Genomic DNA, 12,944 nt, shown 5'->3' on the forward strand with positions numbered 1-12,944 from the left:
GTAGTATCCACAAGAGGAGCACTCATGTAGATCAACAGCTGGCATTTTAACCACTCTGTCTCAGAGCAGATCTAAGCAATTTGGTGGGCTAAGGATCAGCAGCCATCCTTCTTCTCTTTCACTATTGACTTCAGTGGAAACAGGATTAGGGGACTGATGCAAAGTCCACTGACTTCAAGTTTACACTAGTTTTTTCCAAACATGCCAGTTAGCATGTTAGCTAACAGGCTAACATCACAGCTTTAAATCCTACTTTAGGTATTGCTTCCCCACTGTATGGCACATTAAGTAAACAACATAGAAATTCCTGGAATTTTCAAATGGGACTAGTTAGGAAACACAATTAGTGATAACTGAGGGTTAAGTATTTTCAGGAAGAGGTTGATAATCATACATTTTAAACCACATAAAAGGAAGTAATGGGTAAAATTGCAGAAGTTGTCCTTTGAAGTAGACCATGGGTAGACGAAAGAGCTGTGTCTGTGAAAATAGCAGAAAACTGTTTTGGCTTGTTGTTCACTTCACCTAGGAACTACGTCAACAAGACATGGAAGATACGATATGGTCATATTTTGTTTATGAACCCCTTTAAAAATCTTGAATTAAATAAAGCAAGCTTATCAGCAGCCTACTTTGAGACAACTTCTGTCTGTATTCCATTTATCTGGCATGGGATAACTTGCTCGTTACTGAACTCAATTGAACTTTCAATCCTATAATTATGAAAGGTGGACAGAGCCAAGAACAATGTAGAATAAAAGAGCCAATACATGTTCTAGAGCTCAAAGAGACAGGCATTAAAAATGGGCAGAGGAAACACAGTGTGTGATAACCATAGTTTAGAAAATTATAAAGGCAAAATCCAGAAGGACCACTGGATGATGGGAAAGGTACAGGTGGCTCATTGTTTTTTTTCTACATTTCCAAAGGAAAATAAAACAACTTTCATCCCATTCCCAGATGTTTGGGAAACAATATAGCTGAAAACAGGACTATCTAAGTTAACTCAGAAAATAAAATAACCTCACATCTAGGGCAAGATGCGTTATTTGCCTTTATTCATGTAGCATCCTGTATGTCTTCACCAACAAATGAGCACTAGTCAGTAAAAGTGTTCACTCCAAGTTCTATTTTTATTTTTTCTTTAGTTGTCAGACAATGGAAAATATGACACTGTCATTTTGTTAATGTGGCCTGTGTCTGCTGACCTATTAGAATGGCCGAATACCTTGAATTCTGAACACTAATTTTGTTTTTAAATGGTGAAAGTTTCTAGGGGAGCTGTATGCCTCAAAAATTCCCCTCTAAAACAATCACTGTTCAGAGTACAAGCTACTGGACCAATCATTGGCCCTCACTCTGTCCACTTTGCATTCCAGTCCAATGGCAAAATGGGGCAGACAGGTGCTCTAGTGGAGCAACTGGGAATTCCCCATGAGCAAGTGAATATCTCATGGCATAAAGATGGTGCCCATAAAGCCACCTTGACTGGTGCACCCTCTTGCAACAAGACAACATGACAGGCGTGCCTGCCTCAGTTCCCCCTCAGGCAACACAAGGACTCTACTTCAGGCTCTCTTGATGTAATAATAGCCTTCCTTGGGCCAGTTTATTATCAAAACCATAGCATAGATAGTGCCAAACCTAAATCCCAAAACAGACCATTTATTACACTGCTGCAACTATCCTTAAAAAAGTTATATATTCTCTCAGCCATTGATGCAACACATACTACATTCAGTGTCCCAGACACTCTGCCAGTCCTCCTCTGTCCCTCTGCCAGGACAGTCACTCTAGCCCTTTCATCTAGGTGTAACCCCACTCTTTCCTGAAGGACCCGCCTCAGCCTCTGCTAGAGATTAAACTCACAAGGGAAAATCCCTCACTCCTTTTGCCCCTCTCACAGTTCCCCTGGTTTTCCCCTGAGATGTCAGTGGCAAAGCTCCTTTGCTGCTCCCCTGTCTTCAGCCCTCTCTGGTCCTTGGTTCCAACTCTCAGGCTTATAGCCAGCAGACACCGCAGTCTGCTGCTGCCCTGGCCCTTCAGCCCTCTCCAGACCTGACTCTTGGGCTTGGGGATGCCAGCCAGCAAACCCCTCTTGCTGTTCTCCTGCCTTCCACCTTCTCCCACATCCCAAACATGCATTCTCTTAACCCCTTTCTTCCTCTTCCCAGCCATGGCCTATAGAGAACTTTCTACTTTCCACAGCTTTTTCCCAGATGGCTCTTTCTGACTGATTCACCAGGTCTCTATCATTCAATTAGCTCACTCCCTGATCTTTTAGAGCCCCTAGCAGCTGCTCTGACCTCTTAATTGGCCAAATGGGCTCACCTGTCCTGGCACAGGGGCACTGGATCCACTTGATTTACAGGGACCAGCCCTGTGACAGATGTTTGTACCCACTCTACTCCATCTGTGTCTGGTTTCTAGGCATTATAAGCATGCCAGTGTCAAGAGGGGGCATGGATCAGATTGTAGAACACTGTGGCTATTCTGGACTAGTTGAACATGCCTGAAGGAATGGTTCAGCTGACGAAAGTTATAGCAGCTTTGAAGCTATTCTAATTTGTGTTGGGGGCCAAATTGCCCACAAACACCAAGGGAGGGGGGGAACCACTTATTCTCCCCTCCTTCAGGCACCCTTGTTAATCAGGCACATCATTTGGATTACGACAACTGAGTAAACCAGCTTTTTAAAATACATATACCTAACATAGGTTGATACTTAGGAATCATTTAGGGCATGATGGTATAAAATGCATGAGACCATGTTAAGGTCATGGTGAATCTGTTGCAAAATAGTTTGAGATTAAACCTAATAGTCATCCTGACATTGTATTACAATGTGATTAATCTAAAATAGTAGAATTTAAATATGTTCCCTAATATACCAGGTTGTTTACAGCTACACAGTCCGAGATAAATGATTAGATCAGGATGAATCCAACAAGATATTCCATTTGGATTTGGAAGGTTTACAAAAAAAAGTCTTTGTTGCTTCTGACACATTTTAGTTTATTATTCATCTCAGTTTATTGAATTGGTTCATTACTAGCAGTTTGCTTAGCTGTGCTCACTCTGTATGCCAACAGTTGCTATACAGATCCTTTTATTGCACTACATTTAAAATCATCTGATAACTCACTTATTTTTGTTTATCAAATACAACTCCTAAATTTTATATTCCTGTAAGGAGAGCCTTTATCAATGTGTACCACATTGTATTCACTTTGCACTGGTATAAATGACATAAGGCAACAGAGAAGCTAGACTATTATTTCTAATTACACTTGTTTGTGAATTTCATGCAGACCAACTGGGAGAGGTCAAGCTACCTTCAACCTCTAAGAAATTGTCTACATTTGTGGTGGTGTGCAGGGAACATGTAGCTACACGCCACAGTGAAAGTCAGGCTGCATCCGCACTCACTGTGGTGTGTAGCTACCTGAGACAGTGAAAGGTTCTGGCAGGAGGGACGCAACGGGGAAAGGCACCAGCAGGGGGATGGCAGTGGGACACTTTGCTGTTGAAAATAACAGTGTAGATGTGGGATGCACTGTTTGGGTGTGTAGGGAGCCCATAGAGCGTGCATACCCTAGGGTTCACCAATGTAGGGCACTCTAGCTCTACTCTACTTGCCGAAGCAGTGCCTCACCATCTATACCGCTATTTATATCACAGTTGTCAACTTTCGTGCAGTAAATAAGCACACCGACTTTCACAATAAGCCAAAAATCAAGCTAATCCCATTTCAAAACAAGCCAATTCCTAAGAACCCCAACACTCTATGTGACTATATCCCCCCGGCGGTCTGGGACTGTGGTGGACCTACTGTGCACCCCTGACTCTCTCCCCTACTTGCCCTTGCTTTCCCCTTGCCTCTGCTTGCCGGGAGCCAATCAAAAAAAAAAAAAGAAAAAAAAAAGAAGCAACAAGCAAAAAGCTACAAGCAAAAATAGCCAACAAGCAATTCACAAGCCAATTAAGCCAAAAACAAGCCCAATTTCTGCACTTTTTTCGTGGGTTTGGCATGTCTGATTTATATCTATGATAGCTGAGCATGCGGAGTCTGTGCTCGGCACACTGCTGTAAGTGTAGACATGCTGAAAGAAGAAGTAACAAAAGAGGAGTACTTAAAGGATACCAGGCTGTTCAGGATTCTTGGTAGTAAGAAGTTGTCTCCAATATACTGTATCATTTGTAGGACAATGGTCAGGATTCAGGGTAAATGCCAAATCACTACACTTGGAAATTGCATGTAAGGAACAAAAGGTGATGATAAGTTTAACAAAAATCCTTTTAAGGAACTATTTGTCTTATGAGACTGGCTGACTGCCTGACAGTTTCATTTTTGTAATGATAGTGTATATTTGGTGTTTCTGGTCTTTATAACCTACCTACTAGGAACTGGATTAAACTTACCAACTAATTTCAGTCCTTCCACTCTGCCCCACATGTTTGCAATGGAGGAAAATATGTATATGACTAACTGCTTTGTTTCATTTTTAATTCCAGTTAATAATAGCTAGTCAATAACAGCTATTCCAGTTGTTCTGAGTGCTTTAACAATAATGAAAACTTACGGCACATTTACAAATAAAACAAAATACAATAAACCGTACTTATCTCCTAACTAGTCACACACCGAGAAATATTAATACAATATAAATGCCTCACTCATGCCCAACCAGCCTCAATCTGTCATCTCCCCATATATATGTCAGGTGCATTTTCTTTGCCAGTGTGTCTAGAAAGCTAACAAATCCAGGCTTTGATGAGCCAGGGGAAGGTGAATACTAAGCTCAGAGGCTTTCCCAGATGATGTTTGCCAGCAGATACTTCTTGCTTATACCAAGGGAGTTGCATCTCAGTCACCTCAGCTGCTCCAGTATTGCTTGAGGAAAGAGCCACTCTCTCGCTCAGCATGGTCCCAGTCCCTTTAGGATTTCATATGTTAAAACTGAAATACCTTAAACTCTACTGGGTAGCCCCTGCTATACACCGAGCTAACCGTTGCCTTCAGGTCTTGTTAAAGGCACTCATAACCACACAGGAATAGGATCCTGAAAACACTTATGTATGTGCTTAAAGTGAAGCACATGATTAGTCGCACTGATGTTAAACATAGAGGCCAGCTGGAGGACAACAGTTCCATTTCACAGCAACATTTGAGGTTTCAAAATTTGTTTTCATTCCACACTGGAACAAAACTAAAATATTTAGAATGTTTTTGTGAAACAGAATTGTGTGAAAGCATCTGTTTTGGAGCAAAAATGGCAGATTTTGGATTTAGGTCTTGTTCTTACACAGTGGAAATGACCTGAAACCTTTCATTGAAAATTTAATAAAAACCAGTAAGTCTCTGTGAAACATTTCCACTTTGACAAAAACAGCACATTTAGACACAAATACATTTAGTCAACAATTCCAACCCGCTCTAGTGAAAAACACTAGTCGCGTGCTTAGAGTTTAGCGCACAACTAAGTTTTGGCAATAGGGAGAACAAGGGTTTGTCCACACTGCAGTTGGGAAGTGTGGTTGCAGCACATGTAGACACACCTGAGCTAGCTAGATGTAGCTATATTAAAAATAGCGCAGGTAAGAATAGCAGTGAAGCCGCTGATGGGGCAGCACAGTCAGTGGCACTGGCAAGTCTTGTCCTCCTGGGACCCTAGCAACATGCTCAAACACCAAGTTATACCTTGAGCTAACACTGCAGTGAAAAGAAGTCCTTAGGCTTTACCTTCGCTGCAGACTTACCTCAGCCTCAACTGCATTTTTTTTCCCTCAACAGGCGCTGCATTACCGCATGCACTTGCCTGTGTCTGTATGACACAGCAAGGTAGCCACCATGCCCTGAGCCATCGGCAGCCCATGGTGGCTGTTAATGTGTATTGCTACCCCAAAGTAACTGTTAAAAATGTGCAGCGATGGGCAATCACAATGACTGAGATGTGATTGTTCTCCAGTCCCTTTCCATAAGCCCTCTAGGCACCATTCCTGTGTACTATCTGGCCATCTATTTGTGCTTTCACCCAAGTGGATTATCTATCTACCTCTGTTCAGTGTCCAGCTTGCAGTTTGCCTGCTTGCGTTTCTCCAGCTTCAGCCATCTCTGCTGTTTGATCAGCAGAACAATGCCCTTGGAACAGTGAAACTCTTACTTCTTTAAAACTTTCCAATCCAAAATGTTTCCCCTCCTCTCCGACACTACATTAGTGCGTGCAAATGAATTTTTAGTGAGAACCAGTGACCCTTTGTTAGCCTGTTCTCAAGGCTGACTCATTCAAAAATTTAAAGGTAGGTAAATGTAGCAAAGTGCAAGATTTTAAAAGAATTTTCTTCTCCTCATACTTTTCTTACCATACAGAGCATTAAGAGAATACTTTATAATTAATTTTTGTTTTCCTTTGAATCATATCCTTCTATTTTGTGTTATTTTAGTTCACTTCAATTCTTCTTTTGATGGTATTTGCTATATACCCACACAAGGAACCTACTCAAGTGTTCTTTCCATTAAACAGCCTCCCACAATCCTCAGAGCAGACAGACAAGTTGCCTGACAACACCCTGCAAATGTGAGCATGGAGTGATGCAGTGAGGTGTGGCACTATTCATCTTGGGATACGCTCCCAGATAGTTGTATTGTTTGTCACACCCTGATATGGTGCCAGTGCGGACGTAGGGAGTGACGGCATAGTACACGTGGTTGTGCTCTTATGGGTTATGCTACCATGAGTTAGTAACCCCTCAGTTGTTTGCCCTGCAGCTAGCATGAAGTGAAGAAATAGGCTTAGTCTGTTTTCTTGTCAAGGCATCTTTCTTTGAGCTGACTGCTTTTAACAATAAACAATAATAATCTAGAACTGCAATATATGCATATGTATTGGACAGTGTTTGGGAACCTGATTAATTTATGTCTGCTCCTCCTTTGCCCATTTCCAGTGTATGGAAGTAGCCCCTTTATACTTCTCACATTCTTTCATATTTCAGCATTTATGTAATAATAATAATAAATAAATCAATTTTAGAAATTGGCACATAATCTTTCTAAATGGCACTAAAAAAAGAGAGGGTACTTTGACGACTATGGGTGGATTTATAATATTTGTTCTTGTTCTTGGATGCTCCAAGTCTTTGTTTCCTTCCAAGTGTTTATTACTGTATGATCAAGCATTGCTGATAATGCTACTGTGGTTAAGGCGAGAGGATTCAGCAAACTTGCATAACTCTCTCACCTTTATCATCCCTGCACATGAACACCCAATCTTGCTGTGGGATCTGTCTGGGCAGGAGTCTGCCCCCCACTGGGACTCATGGGTGCACGAGTCCACCTGCATAGATCAGACTGCAGGATCAGGGCCTTTCTCTGAGAGTAGTACAATTAATCTTCCCTCAAAATGGTAAGAGTCCATTACCTTGTTTGTGGTGAAATCTTTTTTCATAGCTTAAATTCTGATTATTTTTTGAATATTTTTAAGCATTAGCTGTAGCTGATAGAAGCTGAATTCTTCCATGTGAAGAGTTTAAATCGAGACTGGATGTCTTTCTAATGGATATGCTCTGGCTCAACTAGGAGTATGGGTTTGATGAAAAAAGTACTTGGTGAAGTTCTATGGCCTATGTTGTTCAACAAGTCAGATTAGATGATCCCTTCTGGCCTTAAAATCTATTAATCAAAGTCCCTGTCAAAGTCAATGGGAACCTTTCCATTGAGTTCAATGAGCTTTGGATCAGGCCTGAACCCTCTATTGATATGTAGCAGGCACATTTTAAAAAAATAAACACACAGAATTTCTGTTGCCAAAATTCACTAAGTTATGAAAACAACCATTGAATATGGCTATGATGTTTACAGAGGGAAGGTATGGGAGCTCTTTAAGGCTAGATCCTTTACAATAGATTATGCAGGTTTACTTTTGGTTGCTCACTGATGACAGATTTATGCCTCTTGCTAAATGATATATGTGAAGATTGTTATTGTTATGAAGTTAACTACCAGATTTCTATGTAATATGATAATGTGAGTTTAAATATGATAGCGAGTGACATGTGCTGACATTATCTTGCCCTGATATGTAAAGTCTTTGTTCTGCTGACAAGGAGAATTATCTGCTGAATGAAAAAATAAAGTAACAAAAGTGCCAAGATACAAGCTGTATTGAGGGGAGTACAGTGAAATAAAGGAACATGAAAACGCTTTCTGTTAACAAACAGGAAGGTAAAATCCTTGTGATTTACCCGCTTTGCCTGGACTAACATGCCAGTGATGATTCTTGGGATCTTATTTATTACCTTTGTAAATCCACAGATGTGCATGGCACCTTACAAAAGTAAAATGGAGTCCCTGACCCTGTTTACAATCTAGTGTTTGGTCTTGCAAAATACTTACAACTGGGCATAACCCTAATGTAAGAGAAGCACAATAGAACTAGACTCTGATTAGAACTGATAGAAATTTTCAGAACAAGAGGTTTTTTCATCAGAAAATGGCCTATTTTCAAAAACAAACTTGTTCGCAAAAATATTTTTCATATTCTGTAAATAGTGTGCTTTTTATTTAAAAATTTTTTAAAAAATATTTATCTCAAAATACCTTTTTTTGTTTAAATGAAGAATGTTGATAACTTTTTTGAGAATGTTTTAGATATTTTTCTGGAAAAGCAAAAAAATATTTTTGAACATTTTGTAATGAAAACAGACAATTTATTTGCAACAGCTTCTCATTGTTTGATCAGCTGTGATGTCACTTGGAGACATTTGTGGGAGAGGAAAGGAAAGGGATGACAGAGGCAGACAGTCGGTGATATCGCCCCTTTGACATCAATGGCAAAACTCCCACTGACTTTAATTGGGCCAGGATTTACCCGAGGAGTGAACAGTCATTGCAAGAATAATAAAGTAAAACTATTTCCCCATGTTTATTCCTTCCCCCCCCTCCCCCAATGTTCCTCACATATTCTTGTCAACTGCTGGAAATGGCCCATCTTGATTATCACTACAAAAGGTTTTTTTTTCTCTCCTGCTAGTAATAGCTCACCTTACCTGATCACTCTTGTTACAGTGTGTATGGTAACACCCATTGTTTCATGTTCTCTGTGTATATAAAATCTCCCCACTGTATTTTCCACTGAATGCATCCGATGAAGTGAGCTGTAGTTCACGAAAGCTTATGCTCAAATAAATGTGTTAGTCTCTAAGGTGCCACAAGTACTCCTTTTCTTTTTGCGGATACCGACTAACATAGCTGATACTCTGAAGCATATCTTGTGGACTTTTAGCACTCGAACTATTAGTGCACTTAAGCAGCAGCTGCTTTAAACACATGAAATGATCTGGAGGATGGTGTGGATTGTACCCTCAGCAAGTTTGCAGATGACACTACTCTGGGAGGAGTGGTAGATATGCAGGAGGATAGGATACAGAGGGACCTAGACAAATTAGATGATTGGGCCAAAAGAAATCTGATGAGGTTCAAGAAGGACAAGTGCAGAGTCCTGCACTTAGGATGGAAGAATCCCATGCACCGCTACAGACTAGGGACTGAATGGCTCGGCAGCAGTTCTGCAGAAAAGGACCTAGGGGTTACAGAGGATGAGAAGCTGGATATGAGTCAACAGTGTGCCGTTGTTGCCAAGAAGGCCAATGGCATTTTGGGATGTATATGTAGGGGCATTGCCAGCAGATTGAGGGACGTGATCATTCCCCTCTATGCAACATTGGTGAGGCCTCATCTGGAGTACTGTGTCCAGTTTTGGGCCCCACACTACAAGAAGGATGTGGAAAAATTGGAAAACGTCCAGCGGAGGGCAACAAAAATTATTAGGGGACTGGAACACATGACTTATGAGGAGAGGCTGAGGGAACTGGGATTGTTTAGTCTGCAGAAGAGAAGAATGAGGGGGGGATTTGATAGCTGCTTTCAACTACCTGAAAGGGGGTTCCAAAGAGGATGGATCTAGACTGTTCAGTGGTAGCAGATGACAGAATGAGGAGTAATGGTCTCAAGTTGCAGTGCGGGAGGTTTAGGTTGGATATTAGGAAAAACTTTTTCACTAGGAGGGTGGTGAAACACTGGAATGCGTTACCTAGGGAGGTGGTGGAATCTCCTTCCTTAGAGGTTTGTAAGGTCAAGCTTGACAAAGTCCTGGTTGGGATGATTTAGTTGGGGATTGGTCCTGCTTTGATCAGGTGGTTGGACTAGATGACCTCCTGAGGTCCCTTCCAACCCTGATATTCTATGTTTCTATGAAATCCTCTCACCTGATTTTCAGACATGCTCACCCATAGCTGCTATTGATTTCCAGTTTGTTGCCCAACACCTGGGAGAATCAGGCCAATAATGTTTTTAATACAAAAAAGCTGTAAAAAGGTTAATGCATTTTTCTAAATAACTTTAATAGAGATCCCCACATAGGATATTTGCAATTTTAATTGAAAATGACCACCCTGATCTCAGGGGCCTGAGGTGGATGTTTAATCAGATCAGCCTGGGAAAGAGAACCCAGAGGATCCTGAGAGGAGTAGGCTAGGGGAGGAGGAGAGAATTATCTGCCTGTCTGCTCCATTGGCTGGGTTATGGTGAGGGAGGGGAGAATTGATTGTTGCTCATGCCCTACCCCGCTCCCCTTCCTCTATGTGAAGCCCACAACGATATGCAGCAGAAGTTTATGCACCACCGCCCCTCGTATAGAATGGAGATATAATTTGAACTGTATTTCCAGGATGCTGTGGGTCTGACTGATTGCCAGTTTTTTGGATCAGGAAGGAATTTTTCCCTCCAGGCAAGACTGACAAGGTGTTTGGTGAAAAGAAAAGGAGGACTTGTGGCATCTTAGAGACTAACAAATTTATTTAAGCATAAGCTTTCGTGATCTACAGCTCACTTCATCAGATGCAACTCAGGAAAGCTTATGCTCAAATAAATTTGTTAGTCTCTAAGGTGCCACAAGTACTCCTTTTCTTTTTGCAGATACAGACTAACACGGCTGCTACTCTGAAAGGTGTTTGGTAGTTTTTTTCACCTTCCTCACAGCATCATAGAGGCCTAGTTTAGGGTTAACAAGGAATTAGGACAGGATCTAAATGTTTTAAAAGTAGAGTTTGAAATTGTGCCATAATGCCCAGTGTGGGTGAAACTCAAAGGGCCAGCTCCTAAAGGTTGCATGAGACTTGTAGAAAACTGTGGAACCCTACTAGCCTGGAGGAAGAATTAAAGACTTTTTAAGTCTTCACAGACTGAGGTTCCCCTTCATGTGCATGTACCCTGATTCCCTCTTGCAGGAGAGGTGGGCTAAATCTTAGGGGGTAAACTAGAGGGGGCCAACCCTGAATATTGCTTATTTATAGCTTGGAAGGATTATGTTTTTATTGGGAAATGTCAGTAAAAGCCAATTGCAACCACACAGACTCAAACTGATGAAAAACTGTTTCCACCAATAAGAATAGAAATTTGCAGATGGCAAAGTAAGAAAAATGCTGCTTGAGAACTTATTAGAGTTTGATTTAAGGATATTCATGTTGTATATTTTGATATGTAGCATTGAAAACTTGTGTTTTAATGGTTATAAAGATTTAACATTTTGAGTCTAAATATCTACTTCCATCAAATAATTATCTGAACCCCCCCATGAATTCCTGTAACTGTGAAAATTTGAATTGATAAAAATTGAAAAAAAAAATGCTTGAAACCCAGAATTGTGCACAACTGCGAAAATTTTTGATTGATAGAATTGATAAAAATAGAAAAAGATTCTTAAAAATAAACATTGATATTATCCATTCAAATTATAAAAATATCAAAACTGAATTCTGCCAAGCCTACATATTTAGCATAGAGGCCATTTAATACCACACTATACCCAAATAAATGCCTGGTATTTGGAGTTGGGAGGGTGTTAGCCCTCTAATTTAAAATCAGTCCCTGTGTCTGTATTATTCTCCTGCATGTCTTGATCAATAATGCAATTCATCTTGTTTATTGGATGTGTGTGCTAAAGTGTATTGATTGTTACAACTGAATACAGTACAGTTACACTGTTGTGCTAATAAGGGAGAAAGAGGAACTTCAAGAACTTCTTGTTCTTGTATGAGACCTGGAGGAACAAGTTGTAACTCTTGCATCTGTCTTGTTTTCTGTGTATCATCATTGCAAACTAAACATCTGTTAAGTAAGACTTGGTGTGTTAATTAGGAGTTTGGAGGAAACTGTATATCATTTTCACAGTTACTGCATATTACAGGGCTGCTTGTGATATATATCACTTACTGAGATGAAAAACAGTGAAGAATGTATTGTTCAGATGTGTATCAAGCTTTGTCAAGCACTTCTCAATGTTTGAGGAAAGACCAGTCTTGGTCAGACCATGAGATTACATGCAAAATACTGTACTATTATAATAATTTAATGCCCCAGAATGTTGCAAACTGCAAAATTGAACTAGTTCTTCAATTTAAAATGGATTAGACAGTTCAGGAGCTATATTAAAACTAAAACAAACAAAAATTTGCTATCTAAGTGTCTGACTTAAGCTCCATTCTTCAAGCATTTACTACTGGATGCAGTACTTATTGCCATGACTTCAATGGGACTAGTCACAGTAGCTAGCACTACACTCAGTAGGTAGTAAGCTCCCATTACTGCAAAGATTGTGCGTATTTAGCTTTATGAACTGAGAGTAGCTCCACTGACTTCAATCAGACTATTCACAGTACATAAAGTGAAGAATATGAGTAAATCTTTGCAGGATTGGAGCCCAAGTGGTTGCACATCACTTGCATGGTACTACTCACTGAAGTACGGTGTTTGTAACTGCCTTTAGTAGAATGTACAGTAATAAACTCTACATTTGGTATTGAGTATTGGCCGAATTGGCTCATAATTTGCACAAACTGGCATATAAACCAGAAAAAAGTGGGTAATATTATTATTATTATGGTTCCCC

The sequence above is a fragment of the Natator depressus genome, chromosome 4 (assembly GCF_965152275.1).
Source record: "Natator depressus isolate rNatDep1 chromosome 4, rNatDep2.hap1, whole genome shotgun sequence".
NCBI classification, from domain to species: Eukaryota; Metazoa; Chordata; order Testudines; family Cheloniidae; genus Natator; species Natator depressus.